The 26,251-nt window shown below is 44.5% G+C and overlaps 1 protein-coding gene across 8 annotated transcripts in view; it reads left to right on the top strand.

Annotated features, from left to right (window-relative positions):
* Nucleotides 1-26,251, top strand: part of GRIA1 (glutamate ionotropic receptor AMPA type subunit 1) — a 120,805-nt gene that overhangs the window by 3,011 nt on the left and 91,543 nt on the right. The window lies entirely within an intron of this gene.

Here is a 26,251-nt window from a genome sequence, read left to right as displayed (position 1 = left end):
TGCTGCAGTTATTCAGCATGTCCAGTGTTTTCTCTTCCATTGCATCTGAAGTGGTATAAACCCCCCAAGAATTCATTTCTCCTTGTTTCTCTAATCTCTGCCCAGCTCATTATGTTAAGGTTTCATTCCCATATTTCCCGTAGCTGTGGTGTACAACGAAGGCACCTCTTTCCACCCACGGAGTGCACAGAAGTCTCTGTTTAGTGTGAACAGCTTCTTCCTCAGTCCCAGTTTAGCCATCTGTCCTCGTAATTTAAGAAAGACCTAGTAGAAATCTGCAGCTTGATGCAAGTGGAGTCCAGATCCACAGTAAGGGGCATTCCTAATAATGGTAGAGAAGTAAAAGAGTTCTAGTTTCAAGAAACAGTGAAATCATTGGCTCTAAAAACAAGTATTAAAACCTGAATTTGCACGGCAGAGTTGATCCTAGGGTGTATCTGCACCCAGCTAAAGCACAGCTGTGCTGTTCTTCTTATATGATATAATTGGGGAAAGAAAAAGCTGGCTTGCCAGGTAATGCCAAAGTTAGCAGCAACAAACAAGACTGGGAGAGAACCAGATGAAAACTAAGCCCATAACACAGCCCTGTGGTTGTGTGAGAGCTGTTGCAGGATTTGCTTCCCTTGGAAAAGAGGTGCTGTTCTGTGGGAAAGGGGCTCCTGTGCCGACAGGATGTGATGTACAAAGAATTTATTGGTGTAACCTGGTGTCAGATGCTGCTGACGCTCTTTGAGCCTGTGAGTGCATAAATGGACTGTCAGGAGGGGCTGGAGGAGCCCTTCCCTTTGTAGAGCCTGTTGGATTGTTGTTGGCTCACATCCATTGTGTCCTCTTGAGTCACTGAAACATCCTCTCTGCGCTTGAGTTGTGTGGAGAGTGGGGATAGAGGTGGACACAAATGGTTCTCTCTGCTCAGAAATGTACAGAAGGTAAAAAAACAGGGTCAGAAATGTACAAGAGAAGAATTATTAGGGCTTTTTGAAGAAAAAAAATAATAAAAAAGGAGAGTTGTGATATTTTCTGTTGGAAGGTTTGCAAATACAAGATTTCAGGAATTTCCTGCCCAGTATGATATAGGAGAGGACTAACAGTTTGGCCACACTTTCATTGCAGTGTCTAATGACATGTCTAAAGATTTTCTATTTTCCTTAATATCCCTCCATTTGCCAACTACAAGGTTTCCATCAAGGAAGAGCAACTATTTCAGCTCAATCCAATGGCACTTTCTTGGCAGGAAAACCAGACAAATAGAAGAAAAAAGACAGACCTTGTATCTATCAAGGGAAAGCGTCACCCACCTGGGGTAGAGTTGCTGACTGTGGCTGGGGATGAGCTATTTCAGTGCTGAAAGCAGGAAGAAAGCAGAAGCTGCAAGAATATCACTCAGATAAATCCTTCACCTGCACGTGGCTTTCCCTCCCTCTCCACCCCTGCCACTAATGGTTTTGTTTACAGCTTCAGTAGCAGGACCACGATACTAGTTATGCTTCAGAAATCTGTCATTAGTAGCGCGGGGGCAGGGGTGGTCTCACAAAAGCTGAATGGAAGCAAGACAGCCTCCCAAAGGATGTTATATTTGAGCTCTATGTAGGGCACATTGTCCTAGATCAGACCAGCAGAGCACTCTGCACAGTCCAACTTTACTTGTCCTCGTTTTTCTTCTCTTATAATTAAAAACTTCCTAAGTTCTTCCAGACTATGGAAGGCAGCATTTGTTTTGTAAGCACAAAAGAAGGTGTTATTCCATATACCCTAGGGGTGAAAAAAACCCCAACCCCAAAAAACCAGGCCATTAGGAGACCTGATTTTTGCGTTTTAGGGCTGAAGTAAAACTTTTCTCAGGAATTATCTCATTCCTCATCTTCCAGCTAATTCCCTTCCCAGTTGTCAAGACTAGATATCAGCAGAAAGATCTGTTTATTTACAGAGAATAAAAACCTTGCCCACTCAGTGGTCCTTATCTTCTGAGAAACGACTGGCCATGCTACCAGTTAAAAGTACCAGTTTTTGTTCCCATGGAGATAGAGAACACAGCATTTCCCTGCAATTGGCATCACCTGTTTCTCCCACAGTTAAGTCAAAGATGTTTGTACCCTGTAAACCTGGTGCTGCCTCTATCTGGGTCTCCAGCAGGTCATCTGAGGAACACTAGCAGGTCCCAGCCCCACTGCAAATCCTGCTTTGTGTTAGGATCTGGCCTCATGTGCTAAATGTAGTCCTTATGGCAAGTGCCTGGAGCAAAATCATTGAAAATACAGAATATACATTAAGAATCAGTTGTGGGAGCAGAAGGGAAACCCTTGTTGGGCAGCTTGCAGGGTGATGTCGAAGTGGCGGGATGAACTGCAGCACAATGACAGCACCCTGGCTAAGGAGATTGTGTGCAAAATGTATCTCAGCATCAATTGTGACACTGTCTACCTCTGCCTGACACGTATTTGCTTACTGGTTAGGATGAGCAAGCTTTGGCATGACAGTGGGTGAAGTTACACGACGTCCTGCCCCCATTAGTGCCCAGGTAACGGCACCGTTAGTGACGTGCTAGTGATGATCGTGAATTGGTAACAATAATATCCATCAAAGTGATAAATCTGGAAAATAGCAGGAGGCTGCTGTTGTTGCTGGGCTGTCACTGTGACAGCCCAGCAATAACTTTCACATTTCTGATGCTTTCAGCTGTGGACTTTTCATCATTACACAGTGATTGTGAATACTCTGTGTGGGGAAGCGTCGATCCACAAGTCCTGTGCTCCCTGCGCGTAACACGTCAATAGATGATGATTTTAAACAAACCGTAATCATTAAGAAATTAAAAATAGGTTGTAGATACAACGTGTGGTAACCTCTTATTTCATGTGTGTGGTTGATGCTAATGTTGCCGCAACACCGAAACATGGGCACGTTTCAATAACTGAAATATCTTCCTGAATTCGTTCCATCCCACGGAATAGCTGGTAATGAACAGGCTCTGAGGTTGCAGCTGGGTGCATGGTGGGGCTTACCCATATGAAAACACACACCTGCCACTCTGAGGGTTCTTAACTAAAGGTTAGGAGGCTTTATAATTTCATGATGTTTCTTCAAATGCCAAGGCAATTCTGTAGGGGTAAGGTGAATTGAAAGTCCTTCCTGCAGCAGAAGTACACAGCAGTGCCAGGTGACTGTAAAGGGTAAAATGATGGTGTAGTGCAGCTGAAATGCTTACCTAGTGACATAGCAGAGCAAAACCCTTCTGAGCAGCTTTAAAGACATGTCCACAAGTTCTGTCTTCAGCCATGTTTGGAAAAGAGCTTTACAGCCTCCACACAGTCTCTAGCAAACTCTGCTGTGCTGGGTTTTGCCGTGTCTGACTGCACTCAGGACAGATCCAACACAGCAGCGTTGATGTTGCAAGTCAGAGAGGAGAGGAGTGGGAAGAGGCCTGCTCTGTGCCAGATGTGAGGACATAGAAGGTCTGAAGCTTAGGAGAGAGCTGCAAATTCCTGTCTGTGGGAGGTCTGCAGCGGATGCAAGCACCACGTACTGTTGGCAGCAAAAGGATTATAGGCTGCTTGCTCGAGACAACCTGTGCTGGGAGTAGTTTTCTCTTATTCTTCATCTCAGCCTCCAATTGTGCACATGTAATGCACATGCCCATCCTGTGCATAGCCCAGCTCCCCAGGGGATATGAATTGTTTCAGCCACAGCTCCATAGCTTTATTTAATTTGTGGCTCAGAAGCTCCTGCTTTCAGCCTCTGGCTGAAGTCCCCAGGTGAGCCCAGCAGCATCAGGAGACGTGATGGCTGCTCTCACTGTCCAGGGAAACCAGTGGCTCAGTACCAGCCTTCCCTGGCAGTGCTCTAGGGGCTGTGCCCTGTGAGCGGTGCTCACACAAGGTGAGTCACCAGCTTGGTAAATCTGTCCCTGCAAAATTCAGGCCACTTTGCAGGGATGACCAGCGACTAAAATAACCCCTGCTCGTCACTGAGCCCTGCAGCTTTGCTGAGGTAGCCATTGGATTTTGTATGCTTAGGTGTGGGGCTACTGACAAGGGGCATTCAGGAGCTGCCCACCTGAAACACAGAGGTCTGCACAGGATAGCAACAGGATTTTTCAGCTGCAAGAAAACTTGCAAAGAGGCTGAAAAACAATGAATTATTTATCCCTCTCCTTCCTTGTATGGACAGATACAGTTACTGTGGGGTCCTCATGCTGAGTATGGACTGTGGGTGCAGTAGAATATCAACAGTTGAATCTGTTCTGCAAATTAGAAAATGATCATGTAGTTTGGATTCTGTTCATATTTTATGAGGGCCTCCCAGCACCAATTAGAGAGGGATTTGTAGTGATCACTCACTCTGTGCTTATGTTCTTATCAATAGCAGCAAGCTTACATCCAGATCAGCTATGAAATGAAGTATTTCTTTTTCTTCTTTTCCTTGGATACTTACATATATAGATAGAGTATTTATAGAGATTGCTTTTTATCTCTTAAATTACCTCTTAGAGGCAAGAAGGAATAGGCAAGAATTAGAACGTTCTCAAATGAGGATCTAAATTTGTTTTAATTAAACAATTACTGCGTTAGATTTAAAGGCAGCTTTTTTGTTGACAAACATGCGATGGTCGCCATTTCTTGTAAAGGTGTTGTAATCATTCCAGCAGCAATCAATTAAAATGCAATTTTTATAATTAAACTTCCACAGTCTAAATAAGCCCAGCCCTGCAATAGTTGTGGTATTGCTAGACTTGTTATTATTTTTGCAGTGTCAGAAACCTCGTGTAAGTGCTTTGGGATTTTTTTTCCCTGCAGAGCTGAGGATGCTTGCTATGACTACTTAATATGAGTTAAGCCAACAGAAACATGGATTTAATGATCAGATGCAGTCTGATTAATACAACATAGGTACTACAAGGAAATACATCTCCTTAGATTATGTAATAGTAAAAGATGTGATGCAGGCAGATGAATCACAGAGCATCAATTCACGTTAGACCAAACTGTGGTTAAGGTTGCTCAGTTTGGGGCAGGGATGGCCTATAGCTTTCTAGAAAGTGTGTGTTTGTTTAGTGAGATGCCAACACCTTGGAGGGTCAGGTCCAGCCCTAAGGAGTGTGCTGATGGGTGAAATCCTGCCAAACAGGAGGAAGCAGCTCCTGGGATTGATACCAGCCTCATGTCCCCAAGGTCTCTGCAGGTCCCCCAGGGTGGGTGCTGAGTGCTCAGCAGTCACAGTGGCCACTGACAGTGGGAATAGGTGTCCCCTAGGCTGGCATGTCCATCTCTCCAAAGGCCATAGGTGCACTTATTCTTTGCATGATTACTTCTGTGTATTTAATTTTTTTTGTGGTGGGAGCGGTGCCCAGGAAGAAAAGCAGATATGACGCAATAAGGAAAAATCAGAGGAGGAATAAGGGGAATTTCACACCTGCAAATCTGTCTGCTCATCTGGAAAGGATCCCAGATACTCACTGGTGACAAGCAAAAAAGAGAGTGAAGAAGTAAAATGTGGGCTCTGCAGCAGGCAGAGAAAGGATTTGAGAAACAGTGAGCTGAAGAGGCCAGACCTGTCCATTGTGTGACAGTCACAGTTTCCGCTCACAGCTTATCCTTTCTTCTCTAAAAATAAAGCTTTTTCATGTGATAGGGATCCTACTAGGCAGAAACACACAGGCTTTATATTTTGGCATATTAGCAAGGTGAGAGTGGAAATCTTTGTGTGACTGCAAGGAAAGCAGTGAGGGGAAGCATGCTGTTCATTTCCAAAACTGGTGGGAATTTTAGATATATATGTTTACATTTCCTTTAATAGGGTTAGGGCCCCAAAGGCAACAGCTCTCTGCCAGTAGAAATGGAAATGGTCCCAGTTAGCTTCAGTAACATGTGGAGCTCAGAGTGAACACAAAATCAACATGATCCTTAAAGAGGCAATAAGTCAGGGAGACTTTAATATTCTGAAGGTCCAAATTCTCCGGGGTGCAGAATTAACACAAGTCTGAAGACAAAGATGCATTTATTTCAACTGCATTCCTTCAAAGAGAAAAGGATTTTTTTTCTCTGATTTTAGTTGTGTAGAAGTGAAACAGGGCAGTGTTTTTCCCAGTGAAAAGTTCTGGTGTGTAGAGCACAGGATGTTCTTCTGTAATACCTGAGGAAGTCAGGGATTAGGCAAGATGCAGGTGAGGGGCCAAACCAAGCCATTTTCAATCCACCATCTTTCCAGAAAAAAAAAAATAAATTCAAAATAGTACTGAATGATTAGAATAATAACAGTGTGCTGTCCGGCAGAAACTGTTCCCTGCTCACTGGTCGAATGGATCGCTCATTAACTTCCACACTAACGAGTCTCCAGCTGATTTTCTCACGCTGCCCTTTGGCAGCCAGACCCACTTGTCCCTTCTGGGGCATTCTTAAAAAAAATACACCCCACCACAACAACACAAAAAAAGACAAAAAGCTCCTGAAATGTCAGTTCTTTTTATTAATGTAGATCAGTTATTTTCTCTGTTGTCTGCAAACCAAACCTTTGCCAATCCTCACTCAGGGTTGCAATTCAGGAGACGTACTTATGCATCTCCAGACTGATTGATCCCTTGAGGAAGCAGCAGTGAGAGGCAACGAAGAGCTGAGTAACAGTTACAAAATGCCATATCTTGGCTTCTTCAAGAGGGTCTTTTCATTCTTTGATTTTATTTGTTTTTGGTAGAGTGGAGGAGTGCAAAAGAAAACAACTGATGTCTAAGATTGAGTTGTGTCATGCAACTGATGGCAGGATTCTCGTGTGGATGTGGCATATATGTCTACATCTCTCTATATGCTATAGGAGTCTAGTCTTGGCTTTGATTTTATCAGTGAGATCCTGACACTATGCTAATGGAGATGAAGTGGGAGGGAGATGAAAGGTTGAGGGCTGGAGGTTCAGAGGAGAGATACAGAAGCCTCTATAAGTAATCTGGAAGCAGCACAGAAGGATCTCACATGAAACCAAGGGCTACTTCTCACCTTCCCGCTCTCCCAAACACTTTGCTTTGATCTTTGCTAGCAGTAAGCTTCAATGAGCAAAAACACATCAGTGATTACACTGATTCAGATGTGATTTTTCTCCTGCTGGACTTCTAATATTCCCTGAATGCCCTGAGCCTTGTTGTCTTTCTTTCCACGCAGCACCCACACCCCATTCAGCACCATCTGCGAGAAGGACAGAGTTGCTATTCTGGCAGGTAAACAGCAGGAAAAATGTGCAGCAAACCTGGGAGCTTGTGAGGAAAGCACTGAAAAGTGAAGTCCCTGTGAAGAGCACACAGGGACAGAGGATGGAGAAACCCTGGGTCAGAAGACACGGCATGGGAAAGGGGCCGGGCAGCAGCTCTGGGGTTCTGTGGACAAGCTGTAGGTGAAGTTTTCCTTGTCTCTCTTTTCATCCCTTAGCTAAGGCAAGGAAAGTTTTGCTTTCTGAGGGCTCTGCCTTTTTTGGCTCAAATATGAGCTGGAGATGCTGTTGTCTCCCACTTCACCAGCACCATAGGTCAGCTTACTCTTGGCCTCCCCTTTCCTTGTTGCAACGGCTGTAGAGCCAGATCTTGGTGCTTAACACAGGGAATCCCCTGCGTGGGGTGGTTATTGCAGACTGCCAGCTTATCTTACACAGCCTTCAGTCCTTTTGCTGCTACAACAGTCCTGACATGCCACTGTGCTTTCCCCTCAGCCAGCCCTGTGCAGCAGGACCTCTTGCATCCTTAGTGCATGATGAGCACGTACCATTTATAGGTGGCTTGATGCACGGGATGCACGATGGTCATGTGTTGGTCCTGAGATGGGACTGTTTGGCTAGGGAAAAGGGAGACAACAAATGCTGAGATGCAGACCACAGCGAGGTGAAGGTTAGCTGGAAAGGAGGCAGGGGAGGTTTGGGGGTGATGATCTGATCAGTGTCTAGCAGAGACCCAGATCAGCAGGGAAATGGGGGCAGGTCTGGGCTACCAGCGCTGTGTCTGCAGGGGCTGAAGCAGGCAGTGGAGCTGCAGTGGAGAAAGAGGTCTGGCCTGCAGGGAGTTCAGGAGAAATGTCTTTGTGCAGAAGGTGATTAATGTCTTTAATGAACTACAAAAGGAAGTAATAGAAAGCCAAACCAGATACGGCTGCAGTGGGGGAAGGGGCTGAGGAGAGTTGCAGTTGCAGGCAAGGACGAGGCAGTCAGTGAGCTGCGGTGCAGCCCGTGCAGCAATGCCATTTCCAGTTCACTGTCCCAGAAAAACAGTCAGGCACAGCAGCTGTCCCTAGTCTGTCCTGAGCAAAGGCAGATCTGAGTGCATTTCACAGATTTAATCAGAATTAATTCACTCTACCAGACTGTCCTGGTTCTGGGGTCTTTTCTGCTCAGCTCATTTTGGCTGTGCCAAAACCCACCGTCTACAGCTTCAAGGGGTGGAGGTGGTAATCTGGGAGTCCCCGTGCTCCTCTCCTGTGGGGACAGCAAAAAGAGGCTGTGGGGAGAGTGGAGCCTCAGTGAGGGGAGCAGGGCCTCTCCTCCTCTGTGGGGGAGGAAACCTCTTCAGGTCCCAGGAGTCTGAGACCTGAATTAGCCTAGGCTGACAGGCATTAAGAGTCATCATTTGTTTGGGAACCTGCAAGAAATGTGTGGATGAAGTCAGGCAGATTTCTAACATTGAGTCATCTATATCATAACATCCTCCACCTTAGCAGCCTTGTGTGCCAGACTCAGCAGAGACCTCAGAGATACCAGCACCTTTCCTGAACCCACAGATCCCCAGGCAGTCCCAGGGTTTGCAGGAGGTTGCCCATTCACAGTCACACACAGACCAGAAAATCAGCCCTTCGTGCTCCCAGACAAGCCCATGTTTATGTGCTGACACTTAGGGGGGCAGGGGTTTCACTGTGCAGCCCCCAGGTAGGACATGAGATAGCTCCTGAATTTCTACCCCTGCTTCCTGAGTAACCACACACCTCCAGAGACGAGCAAGCCCTTCCCCCCAAAGCCCATATCATCTCTTGTTCTGCACTAACTAGCACTACTTTGGGGTACAGGCTTGCTCTGTCAAAGAGGAAATTCTTCTTCAAGCATCGTCACAGTTTCACTTATGTTGGATTGGGAATACCAGCACACAGCATCTCAAATAGCAGCTCTCAGGGACCACTCCTGAATTTCTCTTTTTTGCTTGGGAAGCTTTGCTTGTTCTCAAGTCCTCACATATGTCCACATGTCCCCTAAATGAACTTTTCCTTCCTCTGTGGAACACCGAGTAAAGCAACAGAATAGTGTGTTGATCTTGGCTTAGCTTACAGTGATACCTTGAGAGGTAGGTGAGATGAATCGTACCCCAAAGTGTCTGCTGCTGTATTATGTCCTTCTGCTAATTCCTCAGTCGTTGGCTGAAGGTGACATCTCAGCGGTATCAAACATTTTTCTGCTCTCTCTGTGAGCAGCCTGTAAAGGCTTTGATAAAAGCAGGCATCACATTGCAAACAGGCACTTCGCAGTTGTGCTATTCTGATGTATTGCTGAGAAGAGAAGAAAACATATGTTCATGGCGTAGAAACTGTTCTGCTCAGGTTCTCCTTCTGTATTTTGGTACCGCACTGCAGTGGCCCCCCAAGGGCAGGGGCCTGATGTTTGCTCTTATCCTCTTGGCCTCTTGTATTTCTTGCTTTTCATGGGCTTGCTGTTGGCAGGAGTGTTTGGAGTGCTCTAACAACGATGCCTGGGTTTGCTTTTGCTGTCTTTAAACAAATCTCTTTCTCCCTCTTCATGCTGATATGCTCCTGGCCAGTAGTACCTTTCCCTAGGAGTAGGCTCTGGGGGATCATCGGGGAGGAATGCCTTCAGATGCTAACTGTGGCATTTTCAAAACAGCACCCAGGGATTTGACTGAGCAATCCCCACTAGCTCAAATAGGAAGAGTATGACCAAGCCCTGCATGGCACTGGAACGAACAATCTTGTAAGAAAGAAAAGCAAAAAGTTGTTTGGCCTGGAAAAAAAAAAAAATTAATTTCTGTAGTAGCATCCTATAGCAGCTGGGACAAATCAGACCCAAAGCCCTAGATCAAAACACACCTGAAAATCCTGGGGGTACTCTGAATCCCATCCTGAATCCCATTTCAATTTTGTTCTGAGTTCTAATTGCCATTTGGTAGCAATCTCAGAGGAGTGTGATAGCAATGTGCATTCAGGTTTGCTGTTTCAAGCCTATCTCAGGACAGAAAGTAAAAATGTGAATCCAAACTAGCAACTCAAGCAGAACAACTTTAAAAAACAAACAGGAAAGGGGGGGAAGAAATCACCCCTCTTAGCTCCCAGGGCTGTGGAATGAAATCTAGAGCAGTGTCATGGAGGGATAGAGGGAATGGGGGCCAAGACACTGAGGCAGAGCAGCATCCTGTGGTGGGACCACGGGAGCCTTTGCAAAGGTGTATTTGTCTCATCAGAGGTGTGTTGTCTCAGCTGTGCAGGGAGGAATGAGGTGTGTTGCTGTAGGACTATGGGTGCTTGTGCCAGAGGATGATTCACGTCCAGAGTGACCGGAGGTGCTGCAGAGGTGTAGCATGCAGGGGTGAGATTGTTTCCCTAGCTATCCTTGCCTGCAGCCAATACAGTGAATTCTTCACTTTCAACAACAGCAAATTTACACTAAAGAAAAGCTCCATCAAAAGGAAATTGCACTTGACTGTCTCTCTTTAGCCACTGGAGAGCAGCAGGCAGACAGGCACAGGAGGCTGCTTTCCTGTCCCTTGCTGCCTGGTGTTCTGCGGTTTTGGCATTGTGAAAACGGGAAGCAGCTGTGAGCCCTTTGGATCACAAATGGATATGAGAGTCTGTTACCTCTGCTAACAACTCATTTATTATCAGGGAGCAGCTTCCTCTGAGCCAGAGCAATCTATCATTTCTTAAAGACGCTGTGTGAGATTGAAAGAATTTGCTTTAAGAGTTGGCACCTGGCACCCTGTAATGAGTCCATCTTTGGGAAGAAATCTCCTTCCTCACTTCCTATTAAGGTTTCTTTTTCCCAGCTTCAGGAAGAAGGGAAAGGAATGTGCAGCAGATACACTCTTTGCTCTGAAAAGTTCAAGAGTATCACTTCTCTGAAAAATTCCTTGAGAAATTCTCCTCTCCTGCTTCTCCTTTGCTTCTCTCGCTGTGAGGAGAAATTATTTTGCCCAAAACACTGATGAAGGGAAGGTGAAGATGTTATTCCAGCCCCCTTGCATGAAACCCATGTATGCAGCTCCAGGTAGGTTAACCCTGCCACGCACAACATCCCACCCACAGTCAGCACCTGCCTGGCCTGGATTTCACGCTGTTTCAGCACAGAGCTGCTGCTTCTGCCATGTCAGCCCGTTTGCTTCCCCAAAGTGTGGGCTTGCACAATGGGAATGGGCTGTGGAGCCACTCTGCAGCCCCAAACAAAGCCCTGAACCCAGAGACCTGCAGTCAATCAGCTCTGCCAAAGGGCATTTTGATGCATTGAGTGAGGGCCTCGTGGTGTCAGTGCAGATGTTGAGTGGCCTGATGTGGGCACTCCAAATCCAACTCTCCTTTCCTATAGACAGTAGTGAGGTGATGAAAGCCCATGCTTTTGTTCCCTGAGGCAGCTAGGAACTCGTGTTTTTGGCTGCTGTTATCTCCTGGCTGGTTAAAATCCTGGGCTCACAAGATGCTCCAATGGAATTTGCTGTCAGAGTCAGCAGGAGTGATGACAAGATGTGCTGTGTGCGTGGGGTGCACCCAGGTGATGGAGCACTGTGACCCTCTGCAGCCATTTTTCTCAGTTTTCATGTTCAGTTGGTTGACATGGTTTAACCTTTCTTCTTTAACTTGCACTCATTAATTATTCCAAGCAAATACAACATTTCTCTTAATTTGGATTTGTTTTTTAAGTATCTTTTTAGTGTGAAGGGAAATCAAGGGCTACACATACTTGTTTCTGCACTACCGATTTCACGGGTTGTGGATCAAGCCCTTCCTAAAGAAAGTTCACTTGATCCAAAGGCACTCAGTCTTGTAGCCTGTGATCCCATCACTGCTTGTCTTTATCTTTCCTGCAGACTTTGGCCAGCTGTTTTATGCTCCACCCAGAGTTTTGTCTGTTCTTCCCTTCCTTGCAGCAGCATTTTCCTCTTGGCAGTTCTGCACCATTCTGTGCCTCGAACCATTGCAAGCCCCATGCTTAAGATGCTGTGACCATCTCATGGCTGGCGTGGTTTCTGCTGTTCACTTGTTGCATCTGCCTCTTATCATGAGTTTATTAAGCTTTCACAGCAGGGTTTATACTTGTTTGCCGAATATTTGGGGTCTTGATTGTTAGCTTAGGCCTGTAGATACCAAAGAAATAAGAGCTTTAAAGGCATTTTAATGTTCAGTGATTTCTCCAGGAGCATCAGTACCTAACGGTGATATAGTGTGTTCTAAATGATACTAAGTGCCCCTGTGCATCTGTTTCGAGAGTAGCAAAAATAGTTTTTTTATTTTATCCAAAGTACTTTTTTTTTTGGATGAAAGAATAAGCCAAAAGTAGAATTATAGCTCAATGATTCTTTTTCATGGAAGGGGTGTGTTTCTGCTCTCCTGTTCTGTGATGGTGCTGCTGTCTGTTGCAGAACAGGCTCTAACAGCAGCCAAACTGGGATTGCTCCCATGATCCACTTTCTTCCTGCCCATGTGTGGATGAACCCCATCTCTGGCTATTTCTGTCTCTGATTCTCTTTGGGTGACAAGGGGAAGGGGCAGTGCTGTGTGGTCCCAGCTTGGCTGTGCTGTACTGGAGGGTTCACTCATCTCCTCCTCTCTGCCTTGACACAGTGCTGTAGGATACCCTGTGTGAGAGCAGATTCCCTTCCCCAGATCCTCATCTCTTCCAGAGTAAGATCTTACTTCAGGATCGTGCAGTGGTCTCGCAGTGGTGTTTTTTGTTTTGTCAGAGATATCTCCTGCCAGCATTAGATGGCTGAGGAGCTCTAATGGCTTCTTTGTGGCACTTCTTTTCTCAAGAAGTGAAAGGAAAAAATTGTGCAAGGGGAATACATTATGACATCAATGTTAAAAAGACAAAAAAATATCTTGAAAAGTGTGTATGGAGAGAAAAAAAAGATAATTGAGTTTTAAGAAAGTGATAGAATCAGACACAGATGATAAATGAGAGCTGAAGGCTTGTGGCAAGTGCATTAGAGGCAGCCTGTAACGTGTTCTTTAAATCAACATTTGTTGCAGTTTGGTTCCATTCACAGACAGCAGGTAAAGTGAGCAGTGAAATGTCTCCTCTGATTCCACATCCCATGGCTCTCACCGTGGGGCTGTGCAATTAGTGAAGGCACCAGCATGGAAAAGGACAACATCTGAGGTCCTGAGGGAGCAGCACCTGATGCTTTGGGCCGTGTAGGCTTTTCTGCAAGGAGTGAAAGACTAATCAATTCTCAGACACGTCCTGAAGTTAATGGAGACTTTGACTTCCAGCCTCAAATGACCTACAGGTGCCTTTGAGACCTTGGCTGTGTCAGTAGCTCTTTCTCTTGTGTGTGAGTCTGTATGTGAAGGGTGGCTTTAGGGAGAAGTTATATTTAAAGAGTTTTAGAGATACTCTCCCATCCTATTGCCTCGTTTTTGGGTTGTTTGTTTCTGTTTCCTCTTCCCAGTGAGACTGGACAGAAAGGAGTGGGAAGGAATGGCATTGAGGAGGCACCACCAAAGCCACCATGAGAATATCTGGATTCTCTCTGGTTCAGCAGCATCCACTCAGCTGGAAAAGGCTGGGTGCTCAGAAGGAGTGATGCACTTTCTGCAGTTGCCAGTGTTGATAAATAAGTAGGGAGACATTGCCCTTTGGAGAGGACACAGCTTTGAATTTCTGATCAGTCCCACACTGGCCTTCTTAGACTCAAGTTTACAGTTATTGCTCTTTCCATTCAGCTCAGACAATGTGCATTTAATTTCTCTTTTTGGTCTTTAAGGTCAAAGAAAGATCATCAATAACTTTCTGTTGAGTAAAGACTTTCTTTTGTAGACAAACGTCCTTAGGAAAAAAAAGGTTAAAGGTTATGGGTCCTCTGCTGGTCTGAGCCAAACCTCTCATCCCACTAAGATTAGAAAACTCTAGTGGACAAGTGACTTGCTCTCTCCACATGTCTTGCATGCTTCCTCTCAACTCCATGTAAGGAAGGCAGCTTGGAGGCACTTCCCTCCCAGCCAAAGTGTTTCACTGGCTGTAACTGGAAACCCAACAGGCCTTTGAGAAGTCTGAGCAGACCATGAGCTATCCTTAACCTAGGCAGAGTCCAGGAGATATCTTCATACCCATGATAAAGAAAAAAAAAATCATTTCTTTTGGGCTTGCATTTTCCATGTCAGGACTTTCCATAATAAAATAACTAAATGTAGCCCAAAGCGAATTTCCCAGCAGACACAATGTAGATATGATGGAGATGCTGCAAATAATGAGAAATGTATGTTCTGTTTAGTTTTCCCTGCTGTGATTGTGGTGAGATCTGGAGTTTTCCAATCTGAACTTGGCAGAGAAAAGCAAAATATATCTAACTACTCCAGGGATTATAATTATTGTTAGGATTTCTGTGGTTTTATCAAAGTATGAAGTGAACTCTGGGAGAGCTGTAAATAAATGCTTTCTCTCAGGATGTCCCCAGGCTGGACCCTGGCACATACAGGTGTTTCCCAGAGGGACTCCCTCCTGGTTGAAATCAATAACAGAAATGACTGTGGGGACAGCCAGATGCACTGAAAAGTCACTATGCCTGATGTGATGTCCTCATCATTCCTACGTGGGAAAACAGCCACTTACAGCCTATAAAACATTTTCTGAGGATATTAGAGGTTCCTGTGTAGGTGAGGCCATTAGTTTTATTTAAATGCTCAAAATATTTATTGAGGACATGCTTCCTCTATATTCTCTCATGATAGGATGCCCCAAATCCAATGACATTAATTAGCTACTTAAACTTTTTCCCCCCCCGGCTATGACCAAATCTCTCTGGATTTAGCAGCACAGCAAAGATTTAACAGAAAGTTTAAATGGGAAAAGCATATGAGAGGAGAAATTGTAGGATAAGATTCTGTGCCTGTTAACTGATGGCATTTATAAATTATAGCTGAGAGATGTCATATCAGTGGAAATGGAAAACAGCTTAGTGGATTATAAAAATACCCTCTATAAACCATTTTAATGCCTAATTTTTTTAAGTCTCTTATGGTAGGTGTCATAAAAATGAATTCTAGCAGAAAGGATAAAAATTTTCCCTCCGTAAACTGGCTAACTGGTGATTAGAGGCTGTCAGGGAGAACAAACTCTTGACAAGGCTGAGTTTGGCTGAGGACAGCAGTCTCCTCTTTCTGGGGAGGTGAGTTTGCTTGTGGATGAAGCAGATCCAAACCTGCAGGTTGGAATATGACTACAGCCAAATGTCTTCCCATTCCAAGGAGGCGGTTTCTGTTGACCAGGAGGAGAGGAACACTGAGGAGTGAGTGGTGGGGGCTCAGCTGTGGAACAGGGACTACGTCAGGGACTGTTTTGGGACAACCTGTGAAAGGACACTGCAGAGGGACAGCAGGCCTGGAGGGAACAGGCAGGATGGCTGGAAACTGCAGTTGTGGATATGAGATAGGAGCATGCAAAAAGATGCCTGTGGGATGTCTTGGAAGGAGCCATGAGGTGGTGTTGAACAAGAAGATGCATCCTGGTGTCTACCACACTGCAGTGACTTTGGTTCCACCACACAGGTATTTTAGTTGCCCAGTGGCCAGTGTTGTCTGGTAAGGGCCATTTCAGAGAGGTTGCTACCTTAGGTTTCCTTACTCACTCCTCTGAGGCCCCTGGGTACCTTCTGTCCCTTCCTGTGCTTTTGAAATGCACAGCCAACAATCGATTCTGGGTTAGGATATTTGAGGCTGCAATGTTTTGCAGTACATTTCCAAACTGCTTGTGTAGAAAGGGTAAATGACCTACCTCTCCCTGTCCTTTCACAGTCCAGTTCCCGGGATGCGTTCAAAGGCGCTTATTCTCTCGCTACCTTTGAAGGCTTTGTGTCAGTCTTCCCCACAGATTCTTGTACCTCGGGCCTCTTTTGTGTTTTTTCCAGAAAAAAAATCTGCATGTGGGATGGAAAATGGCATTAACTTTCCCAACGTGAGCTCACAGCAGAGCTGCATTTGCAATGTGTCATTGGGACTGTCAGGCTGTTTCCACAGGGAGGCAAGATTTAGTGTATGGACTCCAACTGAGCACCCCATAGCACCAGCGCAGGAAAGGTAATTTCCCAAATTAAATTGCACAATACAGGATGTTGCTCAGCCTACTTCTGGGTCCTGTTCTCTGCAAGGGAGTTCATCGTGACACGAGCTGAAAGGATGAGTAACAGCCTTCAAACTGAAAGCTTAAAAAAAAAATAAAATCTCATGAAGATTAATCCAAAGGCAACTTGCACACAAGTTCTCCAAACTCCAGTTGAGTTGGGAGTTTGTTTCCAGTTACTGAGAGATGAGCTGTCTTGCCTCTGGGCCTTTTCTGTTCTCTTGTATAAATCAGTCAAGGACTGACTATAAAATGAATTGGAGGGAAAAAAATGGGATTTCTCTGGCCCCTTTCCTTCCTTTCCCACCACCTTTTCCCTGTAGATGGCACAAGTCTGAGTCTTCATCTGTCCAGCTTGCACCAAAAGTACCCCGAGAGGGAGAGATCTTGGGTACACTTGATTCACACATAAGTTTTCACAGGTAAAACCAAAAGGAAGAAAAAGTGGGAGGCATCTTCTGATTACAAAGCTTTCTTATTTAAAATTAGGGGTATTATTCAGAGACAGTACTGGAGTAGTGACTTTTTACAATTTCATAGTATCAGAGTATTTGGGGTTTTTGCTAGCTCTGTAGTCATTTTATGCCCTGGAAAACCATTTTCATCTTTACAGAGAGTTTCCAGCCCAACTTTCGTGTAGCCTAAACCTTTATAAACTAGGCAGCAAATAAGTAGATTATGTGATTTATTAGCACTGTTAAGCCCATCAGATGTTTATAAAAAGTCAGAGCTGCTGATTTAGTCAGGTGGCATTGCTGTGCCCATGTAATAGCCCAGCAAAGCAGCTCAGAGTGGAGGAGAAGCAGCTGTTGTTTATGCTTTCAGAGCACCTTTTGCCTTGCCATCACCCAGTAATGGCAATAAACACCCATGTCCTCTCTGATTCCAGATGAATATACCCAATATCCACTACTGCACACATTTTCTGCTCTCTGCCACATTTTTGTCAGTGGGAAGTATCTGCAGTGGGTTGCAAAGTAATTCTTTGCATATACCCATAGGTGCCTACCAAGCCAACTGAGAATCCCTTTAGTACCAACTGATGAGGAAGGGTTCCAAAATGATCCTGTGGACTACACATTTTGGATGACTGGAACAAGAAAACAAAACTATACGGTCTGGAATTTAGGCAGGAGGGTTTTTGTTGGGTTTTTGGTGTTTTTTTTTCCTGCTGGGTGCCTGCTGTTCCATGGCACCAGGCTTTACCACACACTGATGTTGTACCATAACACGTAGTGATATTACAAGAGCTTCTCCAATGTGATGTAGGCAGAAAACTGATTCCTCAGGAGATTTCAGCAAAATGGCATCTTGGGAGATGATCTCCCATCGTTTGCAACATTCCTTTACATTGAGGATTCTGGTTCTCACTCCTTCGTTACAATCATACACAAGGCTTATTGTTGTTATTTTTGAAGCTTGTCTTACCTGTTATAAACTTCTGAAACGAAACTGGAGGAAATTAAATGGTGAAATTACAAGTCTGGTGGTAGAGACGCTGATTCCCTTTGTTTTTTGAATATTGAATTTGAACAACTCTCTTAGAAAGGCTCTCCCACAGGACAGTTCCATCATGTGAAATTCCCAAGGGATATGACAAGTGAAATAAATAGTTCATCTGCCAATGAGGTGACAGCTGGGTGATTGTATTTCTTGCTTGCAGGAGAAACCTTTTGGGTAGAAGAGTGTCATCTAGATGAGGGAGAGGGTTTTGCGGGTGTGAGTGCAAATGTCTATCTGTGCCTTCCAACCAAACTAGAGGAGAACAAATCACTGATGGTTACTTTTGCTAAAAGTGTTTCAAAGGCATCATTGAACCATGACCTGTGGGCAGAGCTTGCCCTGCATTCCCCCACAGGAGTAGGAGAGTTCTGTTAATACACTGAAATCCCAAGTAGCACTATGTGCAGCCATTCAAGTTTTAAGCATCCTTTTGTAAATGCTGGTGCAGTTCTGTGTGATTTTGCAGTACTAACTCCAAAGGAAGCATGAAAGCAGGTAATCAAAAAAGGATAACATCCTCCTTGTTGAGGTTTCCAGTGTAGTGGGCTCCAGTTTGATTTATGCTATAGGGGTGGGTTTGTTTTTTTGTTGGGTTTTTTTTTTTTGATAGGTCATGGACAGACCTCTGTCTGTCTCCCACTCAGAAATGTGTTCTCCATAAGTGCTCCAGCAGAAATGATGTCTGCTGGAGTCTGCAGACAGCCTGTAAAAAAAAAAAAAAGCTTTCAGAGGCATGATCCACATCCTATTCCTCCCTCTCCCCACACACTCATCACTGCATCTTCTCCCAGCGGAGCAGTGCTGAAGCCTAAGATACCACATTAAATGTCAGTCATTTAACTACTAGTTATTTTAGCAAATAAGAGTGGGACTGTCTCCCTGGGGTTGACTGAAAATTGTTAAAGGAGGGAACAAAAGGCAAGAAAAGAAAAGAGAAAAGAAAAGGAGAAGAAAGAGAGAAAAGAGCAGAAAGGACAAAGGGAAGCACCAGGCAGAAGGACTTGTGATGCCAGAATCTGAGAGAGACAGAGTCAGAGGAAGGCTCCTCACTGACATCAATAGGCTGGTTCCCACCAAGTGGTTCAGGGGACAATAATGAGTCCTTTGTGACATACCTAAATTACCCAGCCTCATCCTCAAGACTGTCTTCTCACTTGGGTCTCTGGTTCTCCTGCTGGTGTCAGGATCAGCTCTGCCACTGTCCGCGCTTTGCCAATCCAGTCCCAGTCTATTTGTTTGGAAGGAAACCTTCTCCAACAAGAGGATTGTGTTTGCCCCTGTGTTTGGGACGTGGCAAAAGAGCTGCTGATTAACAATATGAGAAGGATGGGAATCCTCTTTTCTTTTGACTTCTATCTTGCTCCATATTCCCTTCTCCTTACATGATCTTCTGGAAGCCAATTAACAGTTGGTGGAACAGAAATGGAGCTGATATCTGCTTATTGCCTGTAACAATTGGGAGATCTTTCTCTTGGAGAATCATGTTAGCTCCCTGTGTTGGCAGTGCAAGATTTCTCTACATGCATATAGCATTCAGGGTGTATTAATAAGCTGTCATCTGGTTGTTCTCATGAGTTGTGTTTGTTACATTCCCTGAGGCTCTGGTTTTTCTGGCATGGAGGGCTACATGAGTTTTAAATCTGGAGTCTGTCCATGCACGACTTTCAAATTCACATTGGAGAACACTTCAGGAAGGAAAAAGCAGTTCTCAAGTCAGAAGAGCACTGTTGGTGCTGGCAGAGAACACCACAAAGCAGAGAATCCCTTCCAGGAAGCCCTGGTCTCATCCAGAATTAATCAGAATAGTTTTTTGAAAGTGTGTAGGGACTGTGGATATCCTCAGTTACAACAGCTAATAGTCAGACATAGAGATTTTAATGGCATTACTCCAAGTAACCAAGAGTAGAATTGGCCCCTTGCCTGGGGATCCCAAACCTGACCACGAGTATCATCAGAAATAATATGTTTTTCTGAGGATAAACATGGAACCCCACTGGAAAAATCAAACCAACAAAACCAAATCCAACCCACCCTTCCTTAAATCACTGTAAAATAATAACTAGATTATTATCTTTAAGATATCTCTATTTAGTCATATCTTAAAAGGCACACCAAAATTGTAACTATGTAGAAGGGAAAGCCAATGTCTGCATTTTGTGTGAATAGTGCAATCACAATGATAATCTCTCTCCTGTTAACATTTCATCTGCTTGTCATTTTCAACATAGATGAGGGAGGGCAGGAAAAGTGAATTTGTGCTGGGAGTGCGTGTAATATCCACTAGAAAAAACAATGCCTGACAAGCATAGCAGCCCCTTGAGAGCTTAATCATCATTGAAACTAAGTACAAAAGGAGGAAACCAAACCTTTTGTGAAAGCTTGGGGTTTTTTTAAAGAAATGAGCCAAAGCAGACTCATATTTTGTCTTGTTCAAGGCTGTTCTATGTAGATGAGAGCAAACTACTGCAACAGTCAGACAAAAAAGTAATTTCACATCATTGTCCACCAGGGTTTGGACTCACAGTATGCATTTCTAATATCTTCTAAAAATTATTTTCTCCCAGAAATAATAAAAGGCCCATTCATATGCTGTTGTAGAAGGTCAGAGAGAAAAGAAGGTTTAAGTTGGCTCTATGATTCATACCTTACTTTTAATACTCTGTTTGTATGCATAAAAAAATTGGTTGAATGTAGTTGGTACCAAATTAACCCTTACCCCTTCAGGGCTGAGCAGGTAGAGCATGTTTGTAGAGCAATACCTAAAAATCCCATGCTGTGTAACAGAAATGCCAGGTGATAAAAGTCCTTATTTGCTGATCTTACTTGTCATTATCTGTAGAGGAGGCCTCTCTTTTTCAAGATGACATAGGAACACAAAAGCTGTTACACTGAGCCCAAATAAAGATCAAGCTTACCCAGTGCACTGCCTATGATAATTGGGTATAGCAGCCATTTAAGGGAGAGTATAAAAGATACTGCCTCCTGTTTTGATGCTGTATAATGTGAAGTTATATAATATATATAATTATATGTATTATTATATATGTAATATATAATGCTAGAATTTACGTCCAGAATATCTTATTTAATAGCCAGCAGCAGAGCAACCCCCTGAGCATTAGTAATCTCAAAATTCATTTATGCTGAGGCTCATCTGGCACAGAATTCCAGGACTTAATGTTGTATCATTTGGGAAAATACCTGTTTGGTTTTAAATCCACTACCTGTTCTTTTCTGGGTTTTCCCATAAATCTTGGCCTTTGAGAAATGAAGAACATCTGTTATTATTACCTTATTCCCCTTTCCAAACCATTCCTGATTTTATGGGTCTCTATCAACCCCTTGGCATTCATCTCTTTTTCAGTCTGCACACTCCTAGTGTTCTTAGTGTCCAAATATCTCAAGTCATGCGTGATCCTGAAAGTTGTTTTAACCTTTTGATGCTTTTTTGCATTCTACAGTATCCACTGGGACACGTGGAAGGGTTTTATCTGCTCTTTAGCCCTTTCACAGGTTGGAAACTCTCTGCCCTTACACCTTGCAGGGTTTGCTGTGTTCTACAAGTTCCTCGTGGTCCTGATTTTTAATAGTGCACTATTCATATCTCCAGAATGTGATCAAATGGGCATGTAAATGGAGACAGATGCCTCTTGTGGAACCTGTAATGGACTGTTTCAGCCATTAGATCTGTAGGAATCATTTTTCCAAGGCCTCCTTCTCTCCAGGGGGAGAACTGTTGCATTATTCATGGTCGCTATTTCCGCTGTAAACTCTTGTCTCATGATTACAGCCTGCCACACTTTCCCCCGTCAGTTTCCTCCCCCAATTCTCTTGCACTTTCATGTTTCTTGCTCCTTTGCAATGCTGAAGGTGTGCCTCCTTGAAGTGCTCATGGAGAAAGCATTCTGTCCTGAGAAGAACACAGAGCTCCAGCAGCCTCTCTGTGTGTCTGATGAACAAGGCAGTGCCCCCCCCTTTCTGCATATGCATTTTGTCCCATCAGCAACGGAGCTGATTTTACTTTCATGTTTAAAAGAATGGAAAAGTACACACTCACCTTCCCTTACTTATAGCCAAAGGGAGTGATTTGGTAGCTGGCTTGAATATCTTGTATCACAATAGTCTACTGCTTCAAATTTTATGCCATACGGGAGTAATTTGGATAGCCTGGAACAACTTCATCCTGGATGTAACAAGGATAAAAACTTTATAAGTCTCTTTGGATTGCCTTAGCCTTTTGCATGATTTCTTACTAAGTAATTGATTTAGAAAATAGTAGGAATAGAGAAATATGCCCCTAATGGGAGAGCACTGCAATTTTCCATGTCTTTGTTATACATAACTTCCATGTGTATTTAAATGAGTAGCATCAGCATAGAGCCAGGAGATATTATGTAGAAAAATAAGTGTTTTGGGAGTATCTGATGAATAAAAATAAGAATATTTTGGAAGATCTGACCTTGCAAACATTTAAGAACAAAACTGTTACCATAACCTTGCTCAAGCCCTTTCCTTACCAGGGGCTGTGGGATCTTGGGTACAAGCCCATCTTTTCTCTGCAGCAGCATCCCAAGCCATCCTTCCAATCTTGTTTTAGCTCTGTTCCTGCTTTACTAACAAGACAAATTTAGACATTAAAATAGAGAGAAAACAGTATTATAGGAATGTGAGGGGATTGAGAAGTAATTTTCCATTTCTATAATGATTTTTATTCTGACATTTCCAGAAACATATGGCCCCATGTTCTGCAAGCGGTTTCTTAGGATGTGCTGTCCCTCTGCCTTGCTTCCCAGAACTCACAGTCCCCCACACACATGCTCACACCAACGTGCAATGATGCCCAGCATTGCACTCCAGTCTGTTACCAGTGGGGAAGGCGGGATCTGTGCATCCCATCCTCTGGGTTCCTCTGGAGTTCAGTCTTTCTTCCTTCAGGAACAGGAGCTTATTAAGACACGCCTCTGTGTGGCTTAAATGATCTGCTTTAAAGGAGGCAGATTAAGGCCAGCAGGCCCAGTCTCATGGTTTTCTCTGACCTCAAGAGCTCAGGTGACCCCAAACAACTGTTCCTCTGGTGCTCTGGGCAGCTCTGCAGCCTGAACAGGTCTATGAGCTGCCACCTCTGCAGCAGCTCGCAGGCTGGGAGCTCTAAGAGATTTCACTGAAAACCTTCCTGTCCCATTTTCCCTCATTTGCAATATGTCATGTAGGTCTGAGTAGCCGAAAGAACACTAGGGGCAGGGGTTCACAAGTGCTTCACTGGTCTGAGCAGGCAGAACTGCTGATTCCAGGTGCTGCTGGTGGTAGATAGGCCAAAACCAGCAGCAGATCTTGCAACAGGAGCCCTGTTGCTAAGGAGAACCCTCTGCAAGGCAGGAGAGAGGAGTCTCCAAAACATAGGCAGATATCCAGGGTGTCCCTGTGAACAGCTCTGTCTGCACAGAGCTTCTATGCCCAGCCACTGCAGACAAAGGGGATTGCAGCAGAAATTTAAGTTGCTTTTTGGGTCCAGGTCCTTATATCATCTGTGCTTTGTGTGGCTCTCCTGGATTGCGTGTAAATTTTTTAAACCCAAATAATATGAAATATATAAGAAAATACATATATGAAAACTCTGAGAAAAATCCAACCCATTTTAATATTGATTGTCCCAAGGACCATTTCATACAGCAACAACCACCCCCTTTTTGTATTCTTTTTCCTGCGCAAGCTTTTTTTTCAGGAAAAGATGGTGTGGGCGTGGGAATCAGAGCTGAGGGAGGATCATGTAAAGCTGAAGGAACTGGAGGGCAGGTGATGGGGAGGAAGAAAAAACCATTACCTGCATGTTCTCTTGTGGCATCAGGACTGGGGTTCCTCTACCAGAGCAGGGGGTGCTATGGACCCCTCCTGGAGCGGTGCGGCAGAGGCAGGGATGCCTGAGGGCACCGGGATGCTGCTGTGCCGGCAGGGGCCGCGTCTGAACCAGAGCTATTTTCAGTCCATGGTAGACGAGGCTGTGGCTGCCAAACAGACGGTTCCTGACCTCCCAGCAGGGATCCCAGGAGACAGCAGTTTGCAAGCACAGCAGCTACCTGAGCCTGCCGTTTGCTGTGGCACCGTTTCCTCGAAATTCCCCCCTCCCCAGCACTGGAAGCGGCACTTCCAGGAATGATTTCTCCACCTCCCACATGCAGAACCGGAAAGCCCATTTTGCTTTCAGATCACTGAAACTGGAGGGGAACATCCAACCTCACTACGCAGTTCTGCTAATGAAGCTGCTGAGAGTAATTGAACTGGAGCAATATCTGTTATAATATTTGGAATAAGGCTTACTGGGGATAATTATGCCACTCGTCTCTCTCTGTGTCCCCCAACGTACAGACCTGTGCCCAGCACCACTGGCAGAGTAATAGCAGCTTTGTTGTACCTCTCATCCTAAAGAGAGCCCGTGCTGAGGCTCGGTCTCTTTGCAGCACTCAGGTCTCCATGGGCACTGACCCAAGCTGTGAAATTCAGTCTCAGCACCAGGGAGATCTGGGGGCTGCTGTCTCTGCTCACCAGCACGGGGGAAGTGGTGATGGGTTTCAGAGAGTACTTTCATTCCCGTGTGTCTGTGTCCTTGGCTTTTTCTGTGATGAAAGCGCAGAAATAAAGGGTCAGGAGCAAACTGCCCCAACACCTGAAGAGCAGTAGTTCATCAGTGTCTCTGCTGTCACCCTGCCATCAGCTACATCATCCCATCCCACATGGGCTGAGTGACCCACATTGTGCCAGCTTGTGGCTCCCAGCCCCAACCTGCTCCCTGAGGATTTTGCCTTTTCTTTCCCAATCCAAGAAGGTTTATTTTGAGATTGGAAACCTCAAAGGCATCCCTCTTCTGCCCTGCTGCCAACAGTGCTCCCTTGCTCATCAGCTGGCATACCCTGCCTGCTGTTATCTCCATTATAAAATCATAGAATGAGTTATGTAACATAAAATCGTCCTGGGTGAGTTTTGATCTCATTTACACCTCTGTGAATCAGAAGCGGTTTTTGGTTATGATTTTTGTTTCTGGTCTTGCAAAAGGGAAGATGACTCGGAGCTCCCCTGAGTTTTCAGGAGGAAAGTTAGAGTAGGAGAAAAAGGACTGGAAAAAATGAAAGAGTGTTATATGAACAGGGAACTTCTCTTTCCTGCAAAGGCTACTTGGTTTGTCATCCCATCCTTTAAGAGTGATCTCTTGCATTCCTGATTCTGTGTTCTGGCTCAGGTCAGTAAAAAGTGACACCAGATGCATTGAGTTACAGTCACAGAAAAGAAGGTGCTGATTTCTCTTTTCTCTCTGAATTCCTTCAGAAGACATTTTTATTTCTCCAGAGTCTTGATAATAGAACATTGTAAGGATTTTTTTTGCTATTCCCTTTTCTGGATATGTTTATCCAAATCAAGCTTGATACTTTAGAAAATAAGAGAATCTGATAGGAGAACCCAAGTCCACTAATTTAGGAAATTCTGTAGGTCAGTCAAGGTATTCAGCATGATTCAGCTACAGTGTTTTTGTGTCTGACACAGCATGGAGGGATGTCTGCCACCAATGCTTTTGTTGACCCAGGTCCATGGGTGGCTGGTACAACCTCCCAAGGCGCCTCCTGGCCCAAATCTCTGTGTTTTTATGAAAATGCAGGAGAACAGCAGGTTATTTCATGCTATGCCAGCAGAAACCTTGCTGATTTTTTGCTCTGGGAGAAAAGGGACTTGGCAGCTATGAGGATTGTTAAGGTCTGCATTACCAAGGCATCTTCCAGGCAAAGTGATTTACTTCATAGGGCCATATTACTGCTCAGTGATTGCATAAATAACCATGTTTTCTTTCCAAGGCAGTCAGTAATGGCCCTGGAAATGCTGTGCAGCTGTATAACCTCTACAAGCTCTCATAGTCCTTCAGAGACTCTTGATTTTTTTCCCCGTTGCCCCTCTGACTCAGTTCTTTTTAATGATATTTATAGCATTTAATAAGGAGCTCCAAATTGCCTTGGTAAACCACTGATTCCTGCATGTGGGTAAATTGACTCTTTTTGTTAGTGTTTGTGGATTATCCTCGTCTCAGACCCAGTGTAGAGAATGTGCTTCAATGCACAATACAGCTCATCTTTTGAAATTCATGAAGGATTTTTTTCTTTACCTTCTGTGTTTCATTTCTCTAGGCCAGGTACTGTCAAAACCTTGAAATCTGCTGGCTCTTACATCTTCTCTATGAAAAAAAAAACCAACAGTTGGAGAGAATTCACCCAGCAGGTGTGTGCAACACATGGATCACAACCTTTACACCTCACTGTGCATCCAGATGTGTGTGTGGTTAACTCTCAACAGCCAAACAGGCTGACCTTACACCACAGGCAGGGGTGAGATGCTGAAAGGCAGCAGCAGCCTGATGCTGAGCCAGGACTCTGGCAATAGGATGAGTTCATAGCAATGGATATGGCTATTTTGTAAC

This window comes from Chiroxiphia lanceolata, chromosome 15 (genome assembly GCF_009829145.1).
Source record: "Chiroxiphia lanceolata isolate bChiLan1 chromosome 15, bChiLan1.pri, whole genome shotgun sequence".
NCBI classification, from domain to species: Eukaryota; Metazoa; Chordata; class Aves; order Passeriformes; family Pipridae; genus Chiroxiphia; species Chiroxiphia lanceolata.
This window is presented reverse-complemented; position numbering and strand designations above follow the sequence as displayed.